The sequence below is a fragment of the Falco rusticolus genome, chromosome 12 (genome assembly GCF_015220075.1).
Source record: "Falco rusticolus isolate bFalRus1 chromosome 12, bFalRus1.pri, whole genome shotgun sequence".
Classification (NCBI taxonomy): Eukaryota; Metazoa; Chordata; class Aves; order Falconiformes; family Falconidae; genus Falco; species Falco rusticolus.
In genome coordinates, this window is record NC_051198.1 from 13,264,926 (window position 1) to 13,280,864 (window position 15,939).

The window sequence follows — 15,939 nt, forward strand, 5'->3', positions numbered from 1 at the left end:
TAAGGTGGCCCACTAATGGACTGAGCTGCTTTCTGAAGGGCTGCAGGTGGGTGGAAAGCACCAGCGTCCCCTTCAGTGAGCGGCAGTGGTGGCGGCTCATTTTCCCCAGGGTCTCATGTCCTTTCAGCGTTAGCCCTGTGCACAAAGGGAGGCTGCCTTGCATGCCAGCAGGAGCTAGCCTGGCCTTTGAGCAGCACAATCACTCCTTTCACTGCTTTCAGCTGCCTTGTTCCCCTCCACACCCCCATGAGGGGCTGGGAGCGGAGCCCGGGGCGCCAGGAGCCTGGGGATTGGAGCCCTTGGCCAGGAGATCTGCTGCTCTGTTGTCTGAAGCAGCTGCTTGGGTCCTTTTGGAACAGCAGTTCTTCCTACCAAGAGCTGCAGGACTGAAATGGTGACACAGCTACTGTAGGAGCTGGGGGAGAAATCTTGGCTCCATGCAAGGGCATGGTTTTGAAGTGGGTCATCGCCTCTCCTCGCCGGCACGTCCCTGTGCCAGTACTCAGAGGGGCAGTGGGTGCTCAGCGGTGCTTTGATTTGGCTACTCCCTCATCAGTTTGGGTGCCAAAATCTGGCACCCCTTTTTGGGAACTGGTGTGCCTGTTCACCCCTCAGGGACAGGGAATGGTGACCGGGCCCCTCTCCCTGGCTGGTCTGTGAGGTGGCAGCTTGGTTTGGGGAGCACTGGTGCTCAGGACAATGGGTCATTCACCCCCTTCTTTTATCTTCCCTGTCATGTCTTTCAGGGCTTCCAATCACTCTCTCTGGTCATTCATCCCCCTGTCCCAACATGTTGTTGTAGAAGTTGGCTCTCATTTTGGATCGCCCCCCCAGATCACCCCTGCTTCAGAGGGGTGCACTGGCGGGTGAAGGAGGTGGGAGAGCAGTCCTGGCAGGCGTGAGTACCAGCATCAATCAGGCTGCAGGGCAGGCAAGTCTTGGGGGGAAAAGTGGTAGAATTTGGTTTTAGGTTTTGATTGGGTTTTTTCCTCCCCTTTTTAAAGAATACCTTAGGACCTCCAAATCCTGCTTGGAAATCTGCTTTGTCAAAGGCCAGCCCTGCCTCCCAGAGTCTGCTCCTTCCAGTTTCTTTGTGCTTCTGAACAATCTGCTCCTACACATGTTAAGAAGCACTTAGCAAGTGACTAAAACAAAGACTCAGAAAAGGAATAACCTAAGGATTTAATAAACTGCAAATGAAATTATATAAAAAAATTTCCCAGGCAGTTGAGTTTTCAGTGATTAAGAAAATACAATTTCCTGTAATTAAATCTTAACAAGAAATGTTATTAAAAACACTCTGTCCTGGCTTTTGTAATAATTGCCCATTCCCCCAGAACAGTAAACAGAATTAGAGTCTGCAACACACACTGTAATCCATGTGTCATTTTGATCAAATTTGCCTTAATAACTTTATCTGGAGAGAAATGTTGAATCACAGTGTCTGAAATGGAAGCCCCTGCATGGCAAATGCGACATGTGGCTGCTGCTGGGGCTGGGGCAGGGGACAGTCAGGGCAGAGGCGGTGCTGGCACTGGCTGGAGGTGAGTACGCTGGCAGGGATGCTCTGTCCTTGCACGGGCTCCCTCCATGGCTGCTGCTGCACCTTAAGCCCTGGAGGTTAACGGGCTTGGTGCTCTTCTCCGTGTCGTAGGGCATGGACCCTCCTTGTGGCTCTACCCCTCAGCATCTCCATCCCAAACTTCTTTGGTGCCCCAGCTCCCCCCATGGCACCTCAACCCTTCCTCCTGGGAAGCCCTGCTTTGCAAGGGTCATTTGCTCACATCCATGGGTTTAGCCCCTTCCCACATGGTCTTTAATGCCTGGTGAAGCACTCCTGGTGCTCCCTTTCATGCAGTGTTCAATGGCATCGCTGCTACCTGCATTTTAGGGCTGGTGCTCGGCTTTGTGCTGACATGTCCCTGTCCCCCACTCCTTGGGTCTGGCTGTTGGGGGGCTCTGGCTGTGTGGCTGCCACAGCCTTGCCCGTGCCCCTTCCCAGCACTGGCTGGCCTCGGCTGCAGGCAGAAGGGAGGTTTTCTCCCTTGCCTCGTTGTTCTCCACAGCATGCCTGACAAGGCATTGTGCATTTCCAATCCCCTCCAAAATATCCTCCTGAATGCCGGGGCTGGGGATAAAAGTGGAGCGGAGTGTGGCATGGGGAGTGCTGGCACATCCTTCCCGGGCGGAGGAGACTAACCAGGGTCTCTGTCAGCTGGCTGACAATTTCCAGCCTAACCTGAAATCAGCCTGACAGCAGCTGGGCAGCCCACTCACCTGGGGGGTAATTTTTAAAGCTGGTAATTGGCTGTCATTGCTGTTGTGTCAGGCTGTGCCACTCACCCTCCGGCAAAGCCTGGGAAAGGGATGGGGAAGCTGCTTGCCTGGAGAATGAAGGTTTCTCATGTGTGCCAGGGCAGACACAGGTAGAGAAGGGGCAGTGGCTGCACTCGCCTGGTAGGGTTGTCCTGGATGCTGCTGCTCTGCATCTTGCAGTGGTGGGGGAAAATGAATGAAAATCCCTGCTATGAACGGGAGCTGTTTGCAGCAAATGTGAAAGGGGAATGGATTTTGTGAGCAGCTTTGCTGCAGAAAGCTGCTGGCAGATTTTTCTAGGAAGGGCAGAGAGACTTGGTCTGGTATCAAAGGGAGGGGTGTGGGCTTAGATTTGGAGTGGTCTTGCTTCTGACGCTGTTCCTAGCCATGGGAAAAGGCTGGTTTCTTTTGTCCAGATGTGCTACAGGGCTGTAGAGCCTCTGTCAGCAATGGCAGGCACGGCACTGAGCAAAACCTGGATCCACTATCTGCAAGGACTTCCGATATTTCAGCAGTTGCTTATATCCCCGGGTGGAGGTGAAATGTAGAAACTGGGGAGATCTGAGGGGAGCAGAGAAACTTTTGAATTACTATGCCATTTTTTGTCTAGAGGCAAACATCTGGACATGGCGTACAGTTCTGTTCAGTAGGACATACATTTTCCCACCCATCTTCATTGTGCCTCTGAGCTGTAGTTAAAGAACCAGTTGTTGTTTTCTCTAGTGATCCAGCTTCCCAGCTAGATATACCCCAACCCTTGTGCCTCCTGTGAGACCCTGTAACTCATGGAAGCTCTCCTTATTGCATTGCAGGAGATAGAGGCCAGCCCAAGCAGAGAGGACTCAGCTTCTCAAGGAGAATCTGAAGCCTGAACTACAAACCCTGCAAGGCTCTGTACTTACAAGGAAGCCTGGGTTTAAGCCAGAAAGACCTAATGAACCTGTTGTGCTCGATCTCCTGGCCCTGTCAGTGGGTGCCTGGCTGTGAGAAGAGGACAGATCCTGCCAAGATGATGCTAGCCAGCCAGCACGGCAAATAGGAGGAAGATAGACAGTGGAATGCCTCTATTTATCTCTCTCTCTCTCTATCTCTCTACCTACCTACCTACATATTTTTCACTCCAACCTCCTTTTTTCTACAGTTACACCAATCCATCCATCTCTTTCTAACAGAGAAATGCTCCATTACACTGTGTGATGGTAGCAACTCCCTCTCTGAGTAGTGTCCGTAGGGGCAATCACCATAGTATCGAGGCATCACCTGCCTACACAAGAAAAGGCTCAGAAAGTGCTCCGCACCTGTGAAATATGGTGATGAACCATTTTCTAGCTCTGAAAACTCCCAGACAAACATACAGCAGATGCAGTTTCTCTAAACAATGCCTTCTTGCAGAAACTAAGTTATTTGCTGTACGGGATCCAGCGGTCCTGCTACCCTGCAAAAGCTGCATGCTCCCACTGGACTCAGTCCTGCATTATTTCAGGGAAGTGGCAGGGCAGACTCCACAGCCCACATACTCCATCAATGTGTTTTGCTGGCCAATTTCTTATCTGTCAGAGTCTAAAATGCCTGCTGCTGTCAGGGTGTTTGAACAAACTGCCAAATTCTTGCTCCATGTCACACTGCTGGCATCTGTTGCTTGTTCTGGCAATAAACCAGTTTATACCGTCACGATCCAACCCAACGGTTCTCCTGAGTCTGAGCGGGATGGCTTGGGAAGGCAGTTTCCTTTTCGTAAGGTTTTTATTAAAAACAACATTGGAGAGAGGAGTTTCTGTGCTGAGATGGTGGAAGCTGTTGAGGGATTTTTTTTTTTACTGCACATCATGCAGTCAGTATTTTATGTGCTTTCTTCCTGCAGGGGATGGCCTCGATGCTTCTCTTCCTTCCGCAGGTGTAAATGAGGACTCTTTTTAGTGGAGTTACCCTGCTGTGAAGCAGGTGTAAGTGAGAGGAAAACCAAGCCCCATCTAAAAAGAATTGGCAAAGATAAAGTCTTGGGAGCATGTCGGAGGTTGCTGCTTCAGTAGATACTTGAGGAATATTCTCTTTCAAGCCACCAAGTTTAATAAAACCCTGTCACAGCTGTTTGGTGGAAAGCAAGGCTATGGCAGGGCTAGGCTTCAAATACTGGCCCAGCCTCCCTGGGAACCTGCTTACCTCTTGGGGAGGGCTTGGTGTGACCAAGCAGCTCTGATGAGAAGCAGTGGGACCCTGAGGCTGGGTTGAGTACAAAATGGCATTTAAAAACAGGCAGCTCTGAACCTTCCAGCAAAGGAGAAATTATTTCAAAAGAGCCAGTGTCAGGAGTGAATCGGACGTGCTGCTTTGAAACCAAGCTTCCTGTGGAAACTCAGCACCTGAAATCTGCTGAGGCTTGAGTGGTTTGACGCTTGATGTGTCCACAGCAGCATTTTCAGCTGTGAGCCCTCAGGCATACAGAGGGATGTTGCAGACCCTCGTCTGGAAGCAGGGGTCCAAGGGTTTGGGAAAAGTTTGTTTGGACCAAAGGCAGTGAGGGGTCCTTTCAGCTGTCACCTGGTAGAAGTCCAGCTCAGGAGGATGAGATACTCCTGGTATTTCATCTTGTGCTGCTGTCTTGTGGAAGTCTAGCTTCATTGCCCAGTGGGAAGAGAAGTGACTGGAAGCCCATCTGGCTCCAGCCACTAGAGTATGAGGGTTTATTTGAGCAAAAGAAGGAGAAGATATACGGCTGGGCCACAGACAGTGTTCCAGGAAACACTTGGCTGGGTTATGAAAGCTGGAAGGTTAACACTGAGACCTCAGGTAGCGCTCACAATGAAGGCAGCTGCTGTACCTTGTGGACACTGTGCCTGTGCTGGAGCAGCCTAATGCTCTCACCTGTGCCTTGGGCTGCCACCCCCAGCACCCCTGCATTATTAAATAGGACAGTGACCTTGTAGAAACTGATCCTAAAATCTTGCCCATCTAGTGGAACCCAGTCTTGGGGACCTACCACTGGGAGGTGTAAGTCAGACCAGAGCTGTGCTGTTCAAAAGCTGTGGCATCAGAGACATTTATCCATCAGGAGACTGTCACACTGCTTTCTGTGCTGAAGGTGTCTTAACGCCGCTGCTGCGGTCCTACCCAGCAGCGTACGGGCTTCCCACCTCACCTCTTTACCCTGGTCCTGCAAAGAGCCAGTGCCTGAGCTCTCTTGGCTTGTACCTTACCTCCAAAATTACTGCTCCTCTTTCTTCTAGACAACACAGTCTCCTCTCTTCTCCACCTCCTCTAGAAAGGGAGCAGCATGATGTGATTAAAAGTAGAAGACTGGAAGGAAAGGTGGCTTTTCTGTAGTAGCAGATACAAACAAGAAAACCTACAGAGATCATGTGCCAGGCTCAGTTTCGTTAAGGTTTTTTAGCTTTTGGCCAATGACGGGTGTTGAGTTCAATCACTCGGGTCATGTTTTACAGTCATTAAAAAAAAAACCCAACCCAACCAAAAAAAAAAAAAAGAAAGAAAAAAGTGAGAGATTGTAAGCCATTTTCAGGAAGTCCCCTCACTTTGTGTTACTACAAAATTTTAATTATCTTGCTCTGCACTTTGCACTGATCTTTGGATGTTGAAACTGAGACTTTAAGCTAAGGATCATGCTCTAATTTGGCATCATTTTTGCATAGTAATACAGCTCCTTTGGCACTTTTTCCAAACCCTGAGTTCTCCTCATCCTGCACTGGTTGTAGGGGCAGCAGAGCTCTCTGCTGTGGCCATGGCTCTTTTGAACACCGTCCACTGGATCTCCCCTGTCCTAGGAGGCTGTGCAATCCAAATGACATTGTTCAAAGCCAGCATGCCCTGCAGATGTATGCATGCAATTAGTAACCTTCCTACCCACCTGAATTTTTGGCATCAACCCTTCCATCCCTTTGAAAATGCCTTAAGAATGATCCCCCTGTGGCCTTTATCATCCATCAGAGCCACAGAGATCCTATAGAGTCAGACAGAATATGAAAATAACTTTTTCTGTAAGTGGACTCAATGCAGTGAAGATCTGTGGGACTTTGAAGCTAAGAATTCCTTGCCAGAGGATGTTAAGCTGCCAGAGTTTATCCAGGTCCAAAAGGAGACTGGACCCAGAGGCAGCTCCCAATGAGTACCTGTGCTCCTCCTCAGCTCTGACACCCCCTCTTTGTGGCTGATGGGTGAGCTGGGCAGATGCACAGCTTGCAGGCACACAAAACTGGTGCATGCACCTGTGTCCTGCTTCTCTGCCCATCTGGGGGGCAAGTGCATTCCTGCAGAGGGGTGGGGAGAGCAGGCAGGTGCGGGAATATATAAAGTTGCTGCAGGTCAACGTTACAGTGCTCATTTTCTGGAAGCTGCAAACAGCCTTTAAAGCACAAATGTGCCCGTCTGCTTCTGTTCATTTGAATTTTGCCTGGCTGTTTTTTGAAGGCTTTGAAAGGGCTCTAAGTTTGTACTGTGTTATGCATGTTCAATAATGCATTTCCTGCTCACAATGTTTAAATTGTTATCTTCATTGTTATTTATTAAAACATCTCCAAGAATGTCTGGACGTTCATGGCTCTGCATCTCAAGTGATTCATTAAAACACCCACTTTCCCTGTCAGAAACTCCACTCCCGCATTATATTCCGACCTGCACCACTGCGTGGGTGAGAGGCCCCGTGTAAGGCGAGGCACTGCACATCCACAGGACAGGGGTGTCTGTGGAGTGTCTTGCAGATGGATGTGAGCATAGACTTTCATTTCTTCCCGCTTGGTTACCTGTGAGCCAGCTCTCCCCTAGTGTTAACCCCTGCTAGCAGGATGCTGAGCGGCAGCTGTCCTGCCCCTGCTCTCCTCAGCATGGCTTAGGAATTTGTCACACCTTGATAACCCAGCTACGTGGCTTCTGGGTTAGAGCTGGCTGCTGCTGAGCTCAGAAGGTGGGCAGGCAAAGACTCGGCATTGATATGCTCATGTAAGAGCAAAAATAGTATTTGCAAACCCAGGGAAAGTACGCTATCTTCAGTCAGCAGTCCCTGCTGTTTGGCCCTCGCGAGATTGCATCTGGAGTACTGGGTCCAGTCTGGGGCTCCCTGGGAAGAAATACCAACAAACTGGAGTGAGCCGAGAGGAAGGATACTGAGATGGTTGGGCGTTGGAGCACCTGGCATGTGACAAGAGTCTGGAGAAGCAGGGAGCTGTTTGCTGTCTTCAGCTATCAAATGGGCCATTACAAATAGGGTGGAGCCAAGTTGTTCTCAGAGGTGTACAAATTGCCCCAAGGGAAATTTTGATCGGGCATAATGGAAAAAAAAGATTGTCCCCAAGAGGCTGGTCAGGCACTGAGAGTCTGTGGTGTATCCATCCTGGAGATATTTGCAGGAGCTGGAACTGAGTGACTTCCAGAGGTCTCCACCCTGAATTCTAGCTATTATAGCTGTAACCCCTGGTTACAGCTGTCTTGACTCTGCTGCTTATTAAAGGCAGCATTTCATAACCAGCTCTTCTCATAACAGTCCCTCTCTTGGTCTCCAGAGTGAGCTTACTCTTCAAGCTATACCTTTTGCCTCCTGCCACCCTTACACAAGACATAAATGGTCAGGGAAGACTTTTCTTGTTCCTAGTTCCTAGACATGCTGGCAGGCTTCCCTGCCTGCTTTTTGGTCTCCCAAATGCAGACTGCACCTTGCTCTGTTGCAGGTAAGACCTCTGTCATCCCAGCCAAGTGTCCCAAAGGGACCTTCGCAGGTCTGGGAATCAGGTCATGTTCCCTCTATCCTCCAATCCAAGAGCAAGCAGCATCAATAAAGCTGGTGGGAGCTGGGCTTGAAAGAAGCAAAAAGAGGTACCTCCTCCCCAAAGAGGTAAGTACTCTGCCTGGCTCTGCTGCAGGATGTTACGCTAAAGTTTCCATTTAGTCCAGAAGGGGAAACCCCGCAGGCGGGTAGTTGCTACAGGAAGAAACTGCCTCTGTTTGAGGAAGACTCTGTGCTGAAAATGAGTGGAAAAGAAAGGGATTAAGAACAAGTTTTATACAAGCCTGCTATGCTCTGCCGTGGCCACTGTCGGGGACAGGACCCTGGCATCCTATGGGACCCTGTACACATGTTCTTATGGAGGGGATGGCATCTTCCTCACTGCAAAACTTACCCCATTGCAGGACAGCTAACAAAAGACCTACTGTCTTCTGACAGGTCATTAGCTAACACGACAAGCAGCCTGTGTTTCTGTGTTTCTTGGGACAGTGTGCTACATGCATTCCTGGCAGCTCTGCAGTGTCTTGCTCTTACCTGGTAGTAGAGATCTTTGAGGAAAATGCCATTTGACTATAGCTGTGCAAATAAACACTGCTTTGGTTCGCTATGGGAACGGCAGCATTAAACCCCCCCACAACCAGGGGTCATTGTGAAATTAATTATTTTTCAGTTTCCTGCTGAAATGAAAAGCAGAAAAATCATCTTGTGTTGAGTAAATGAGTCAGTTTGAAAGAAAATGTTCTGCTTAGGCATCTAAAAAAAAAAGGTCTAATGGGCTGTTAGAAACCTGTAGAAGAACTGTGGTTATTTCAGCAAGAAAACTCAAAACCAGCTAATTCACAAAATGTTGAAATGGAGCCTTTGAACTTCTGAGTTTTATTTCTTTCAGTTTAAATAATTTGCTGATTTTTGAAGTGATCCATGACTTGGCTTGGTCAACCCAAGAATGTATCTTTCAGTGAGAAACAGTGACCCCCAAAACTGGCTCCTTCTCCTGCTCACGACCACCCCTAAAATGTACTCCTGCTCCTGCCATGCTGATTTTCAGTTGCTGCAGCTGCACTGCTGTCTTTGCCACTAATCGGCTCTCTGGCACATCCCTGAGACACTGCTTCCCTGGTGAAGGAAAGCTGTCGCACGTCTTTCTGTCTCATTTCAGCCTTCTCCTCCTCAAGGGTTGTTCTCACTTTACTTCTGAAGTGACTGGGTGGCTTTAGGTGTACTTACAGCTGTCTGGCACGCAGCACTTACCGGGGTCCGTGCCTTGCTACCTGGCACGGAAAGCGGCACTGCAAAAAAGCAAGAGCAGCAAGGGTTGCAACAGCCTTGTGGAGGCTGGTGTTGCTCAGGAGGGATGATGGTGTGTGCCTCATCTGGCTGGACGTCCCAGGATCCCACGGTGCTCATGCAGACCCACAGGATAGCTCCACATAGCCGGGCTCAGCTGCTTTAAGAGAGGACAGCATGGATGGTGAGCATTTGTTTTTAATCTTGCAGTGCTATGATGATGTGGAGCGGTGGGGTGCTGTGGATTGGAGGTTCACTCAACAGTGGCACATTCCAACAAGCGCAGGCAAGTGTGCGGAGTGTGTCCATGCTGTCATGGTAGCTCAGAGCTCAACTGCACGCCAACTCAAACTCCCTGGCTGCCCGTGCGGTGAGTCCTGAACCTTAAACTTGAAGCCTGCACGCAGACAGCACAGACACAGCTAGTTGAGCCAGTGACAGGGTGAGGGTGGGCCCTGCTCGGCAGGCGTGGGGAGATTAGCCAGGCCAGAGTGAGATTTTGCATGCTTTGCTGCAGATGGATCGCGTGTCCTTGGGAAAGTAATTTCCTCCATCTGTGTCTTGGCTCCATCTCCTGCGAGTGGAGCGAGGCGGGGGTAACTTGTTTCCTTGTTAGCATCCACAAGCAGCCTAAAGGTGTTGGCGGGGAAGGCTCTGGGGAGGGCAAGGTGGTGATTAGTCACTTGTAAATGCCCCACCACCATCCTGCCACCAGGGATCCGAGCACTCGCTAAACCAGGTTCCAGGCAAGCAGAAAGAGTCCCTTCTCTCAGCTGCTCTTCCTCTCAGCACCCTCTCGCTTCCCAGATCTGAATGCAAAATTAACACATTTATCACACACCGCCTGAAAAAAAAGAGAGAGATCAATTTAGAACAGGCTGTATTTGCAAACATCTGAGCCTAAAATAATGCAAACAAATGGTTGCATGACAACTCTGTGCTGCCTTTCATCCGAAGCCCTTTGCTAGAGCAGAGCGTGATGTCCCCTTGCCTTGCTTTTCACTGTCCTCTGGCAGGTGATGCAAAACACTTCCACAGGCAAGTCTCCAGTTCTTCCAGCAAAAGCTTTCCAAGGGGCACCAAATAGGATCTCAGCCAATGACCCATGAACACCAGCTGCCCCAGCACCCTTGCCTGCTGCATGGTGCATCCCATAGTAGTTTTCTCTACATGACATGACTGTGGTGTCCTTGGTGCTCTGATCCTCAGGAGAAGGCAATTTCTTACACAGCAGGCTCCCCACTTCCAAAGATCTGGAAGAAGCTGAAAGTGGCCGCATTGCCAGGCTGGGAGAAATGCTTTCTCTCCTGTAGGAAAAAGCAGAACCTGATTTTACCCGCATTTCCTAATAACCACCAGGAAAAGCAGTGGCCCTGGAGTCAAACGCCCCACCTCTGTGAAGCACGTACAGCACAACAGGAACAAGCTCCCGCTCCAAAATGGCACTGCCAGTACATCTGGCCATAGTTACCAGAGGTTCTGGTGGGGATGAGGAGCAACCTGAGCTGCCATGGCCCTCAGAGCTCCCAGGTGACACTGTCAAGGGGCTCTGCTTCCCAACATACGTTGTGACAGGGTTTGTTTTGCTGTGGTGTGGGTCTTCCCGGTGGGGCTGAAACCTGTTAAGGTGTCTGCAGTATGGAGATGTCAGGGCATCTGAGCCTGTATGAGGTGACTTGGTGGGCAGCCTGTTAGACCCAGTTCCCTGCTGCAAGTGACGCAGGCAGAGACCTGACACTGGAAGGGTCACTCTCAGGCAGGTTATTTGTGCAGGCAGGGTGGATGTTAAGGTACAGAGGCTGGCGGGGAGAGCTGTTTATTTTTAATCTATGCCAAGCCTGCAGAGCCAACTCCCTTCGCCATGCTGCTTTCTCAGTTCTCCTCTGTCCCACTCTCCCTCTTGTTGTCACTGTCACAGGCTCGTAAGGATGATGGATGAAAGGCCTTAAAAGCAGCTGGTTTCACATTTCATCATTGTCACATAACTCGCTTTCCCCTTTGCCTGAAACTGCTCCCGCCACCAGAAATGCCCTTGGCATCCCAAGGTGTGCTCTTCCCTGGCTGGATCCCAGCCGGGGACAGCCCGTTGGAGTCAGGTGCCTCTGTAGTTCTGCAGAGCCCTGGATGACTTGAGAGGAGCGATCCATCACAGCCTCTGCTTCTGGCAGCTGGAGATGACAGCCCTGACTTTCATCGCGGGATGAAGTGGTGATCTGAGCACGGCAGGGACATCCACACAGAGGTGACCGAATGGCTCTGAGGAGAGAGGGAACAGAGCCGGGCTGGGAGACTCTGCTGGGCCAGGGGCATGGGGGAATACCATTGGGATCTCTGTGTGCTTGTGCAGCTCCGCCTTCTGCTAGCTGTGTGCTGGGTGGCTCTGCTCGTGGTGAGGGGTGGCAGCTGTGCTTCTGAGGCATTGGGCAGGTGGGTGACTCCTTTGGGGGTTGGCACTGGGTGTCTGGGGTCCCCTGTGCCATCAAAGAGGGTTCCTATCATGAGCAGTGGCACCCTTGATGTGCGGGGCAGGAGAAAGCGAGTCCCACAGGGACTGCAGCACTGGCAGCCCTAATGCCCCCATGGATAACCACATCGCATCTCCCTGTCACCTGTGTGCCCCAGCAAGATCTTGCCATGCGTTGGCAAGCTGAGGTCCAAACCATGCCTCCCAGACAAAGCCCCAATCCTCAGGAAGGGTCTGGGCAGGGACTGGTTAGGAAATATTTCCACTGTTTCTTCTCAAGTTTCCTCTGCTTGCAGTACAAGCAGGTGAAAAGCTGGGTTGCAACCCCCCTGGCAGACAGCTGTGATTGAATGCCTGAGGAGGGGAGGGGAGGGAAAGGAGGAGAAGAAAAGAAATGATTGAATAACCCCACCCCCTAAAGTAAAATAAGAATCAGAGTGAAGCAAGAGAAGACATTGTAAATCACATCCTGCAAAAGGAGGCAGAGAGCAAACACTTCAGCCAGGTCTGAGACACCACCAGTTATTTATTCAGATAACTTATTATTAGTGAGGAGAGACTCTCACATCTGGCATATATCTCCCAGTCCCAGAGAAATATGAAAAGGCAGCTGGTTCTACTCCTATCAGAACCATTCCAGATGTTTTCAGCTGGTGTCAAGACGCGCTGCTTGGCATGACAAAGCAAAGGGAAAAAAGTGAGAAAGAAAGGAGAAGAAATGTCATCGTCTTATTTTTAAAACACAAAAGGGAAAAAAATCATGGCTTCCCATATTAAATGTTTCCTCTGGCAGCCTGTGGTGTAGTTGTCATTAATAGCTGAAACAGCAAGAAAGAGAGCAGAACACAGGGCTCCTATTTACCATTGTTAATCAAGCACTAATTGGTAGTTTAGACGTTCTTAAATTATTGTGGGGAACATTTCAAAAGTGTCAAGAGCCCGAGATCCATTCTCAGAAGTGCCTCCCAAATCTGATTTCAACGTCTGAGTCGTTTAGATGCTTTTGAAAATTTTTACCTGAACAGTCACAGCTGAGACTGAGGCATAAATTTTGGCGCCAGGTGCTGCAGCACGGAGCAGCGGCCGTGTTGATGAACGTGACAGTAGGTGCAGGAGGAAGCTCAGTCACCCTGTTCTACAGCTGGTGGATGAAGTTATGCAGGGATTAAGGGTGGCACCTATATTGCTTTATTAGATGATTATGGAAACATCCCAGGCTGGTGTGTGTCCACACACTAGCTGCAAGCGCCTTGTACCCTCTCAGGTGGTGCTCGCTGATGCTGGCTGACACCCCCAGGCTCCTGCCAGGCCACAGCGGCTCATCGTGTGCTTTGGTGATTAACCAGCCCTGCTGTAAACCAGTGGGGACTCCTAGGTGATGAGCAGGGAAGGTGTTGTGCGAGGTCATGCCTTACCTGCGGACATCAGCTAGTTTGTGGTTAACGCTGTCTGCGGGGAGGGAAGGCTGGAAGGTGTTGCAAGACCATGCTTTCTGCCTTTCATTGAGAGAAAGAAGGAGTAAGCTGTGAAAGGAGCATCAGAGATAAACACAAGCAGTATTGAGGAGAGGCAAACATGGAGCTGGGATGCAGCCGGAGACAGTTACCATAGTTACTCCCCATCCCCGCAAGGAGGGAGGCTCAGGCAGCTGCCCACTGCTTTGGCATGCAGAGCAGAGGTATCGCCCAGAGCCCAGGGGTGCTGCTGGCAGTGGAGGCAGCTCTGTGGGGGGGACATCAGTCTGTCTGCTGTGGGCTTAACTCCTCAGCTGTGCTGACCTGGGCAAGGAAAATGTCCCTGCCACCCTCCAGCTAGCAGCCTTGAGGGTGGTGGGGCACACAGGACCAGGGGTTTTTGCTAAGGGGTGGGCAAAGCTGCAAGAGTGCAAAGAGCACCCAGAGGCTGGCTGCAGACTTAGCTGGCTGCTTGTGGTGTAGATGTGGGCCTGGGAAGCTGAGGTGAAAAGAAAGTTTCACTTGAGATTCCTGGTTTGGGATCAGGTCAGGATTTCCAGGCAATTGGCATCTCCTAGTCCACTTGGGGAGCTAGGCTTAGATCTCTTTAGGGCCACTGGAAGAGGTGCATGGAGGATCCCATAAACTGTTCACCCATCTTGACTGTGCAGATTGTCTCTCTGCTTTTGGGGTCCCTGGTGCCAAAGAAAACAGCCAAACCTGGGCTATGCTTTGGGCCATCAATGGCATGACACAGAACACACTTTACCTGCACTCGGTGTGAGCCTGAGCCCCAGGAAAGCCAGCTGGAAACTTGAGCCATGGTACTGGATGACTATGAAGAAAGGGCAGTAACTTCTTCCCGGCAACAAAAGACCTTTGGGTCACATCAGCTGACATGTGGTGATACCTCCTTGGCCACTGACTGGCTTCTCATCTCAGAAAGAACAAGAAAGAGAGACATTTACGTGTGAGCGAGAGATAAGCAGTCTACAAAATGAACCACAAGGCCCTAGAAGTTGCCTGTTCAGCTCCAGCCCACCGCCAGGCACCTGCAGCATCCAGCTTGGGGCTTGTCAGCCCCACTATCAGCCAGAGCCGCTGGCACCAGCTGCCAGCAGTACCACTGCTGCTTGCCTTGGGTGCGGGGCTCGCCTCGGACCCTGGTGTGCTGGCCCCCTCGGTGTGTCAGGGCTGCGCTGAGCTCAAAGCCAGCAAGCGTGTGGATACAGGGTTCTGGTGCAGGGGTGGCCAGAGAAGCTGTCAGTGGGGATGGTGCCAGGCAGCCCTCCCCTGGGAAGGGGGTCAGCGCGGCACACGGGGCTCCCAGGGCTCAGCACCCTCCAGAGGCTAGAGCTGAGAGCTGGTATCAGCTGGCTGGGACCGTAACCATGGCAGCAGCAGCTTCTGCATCGCAACATGGCTTGGGGACACTAAAAAAAAAAAAAAAGAAAAAGGACCAAAAAAAAAACAAACCCAGGGAAAAAATTAGAAATTCTAATAATTATATAAGCTTGCTGGCAGATCAGGTTTGCTGAATGCCTTTCACCTAGGCAGGGCCCAGCCCTGGGCACCAGCTGAAGATGCGATTTCTAGAGGAAGCCAAGCATGTGCTCTGGGAAATCAGGTCGTGAGCGTTCAGCTGGAGCTGGGGAAGGGGCTCCGTAGGTTCCTGTGCTCCTGCAAGCTCTCATTACACTAATAGGGAGCATGGAGGGGCAGAGACATGGGTGCCAGCACCCTTGCTGTGTGCTTAATAAAGTGCCTGAAGCTCCTCTATGTATTTTTATTAAAAAAGTGTCAGTGCCTCAGTGAAAAGGCGGGGGGATGACTAAATTGCTGTTAAGCGACATGTTGAGACATGAAATCAAGCAGAGCGCTACATTTTTAAATTAGTTTTTGACAGTCCTTTCCCCAGCATCTCACCAGGCTCAGCTCCTGGGAGGATGCATCCCCTCCCTCTCCCATCCCCACTGCAGCCCCTCGGCTGGGATCCACTGTGCCAGTTTCTCCTGTTGTGGAGGTGGGATGGCCACGCTGTCTGATGGACCCTGTGGTCCTGGAGGCTTAGGTACCTGGTGAGAGCTGGGGAAAGCATAGCAGGTACATCAACATGTGTAGAGGCTCCTCTGGGCTTCACCAGCTCAGCTGGGGGCAGAAGCTGCTGCGTGAGTGGCCCCAGCCTGCCTAGCCCCAACACGCAGTTCATGTCAGGCGATGGGCTCTCTCTGGGACTGTCTCTTCCAGGGGCTGCGTGTGATGACCATGCCAAACTCCTGCTTGGCCTGAGGCCAGGCTGGATGGGGTTTTGAGCAATCTGGTCTAGTGGAAGGTGTCCCTGCCCATGGCAGCAGGGTCAGAACGAGATGACCTTTAAGGTCCCTTCCAACCTAAATGATTCTGTGATTCTGTGATTCATGGCTCTCTGGGATGTGGCCATCCCATTGCCAAAATCAGCTCTCGGTCCATGCTTACAGAACAGACCCATGCCCAGCTGCCCATCCCTTGCCTCATCAACATTTTGCTGTGCCCCTGCTCTCCTGCGCTGCAGCAGAGGCTGGGCCAGGGGATGGGGTGTTGCTGGGTGCGGGGTGTAGGTGTGTGGGACACTTCAAGCAGTGCTGTAAGCAGAGGGAACCGTATATCTGGAGAGGCAGACCTATTCATGTTGCTCAGCACTTGCTGGA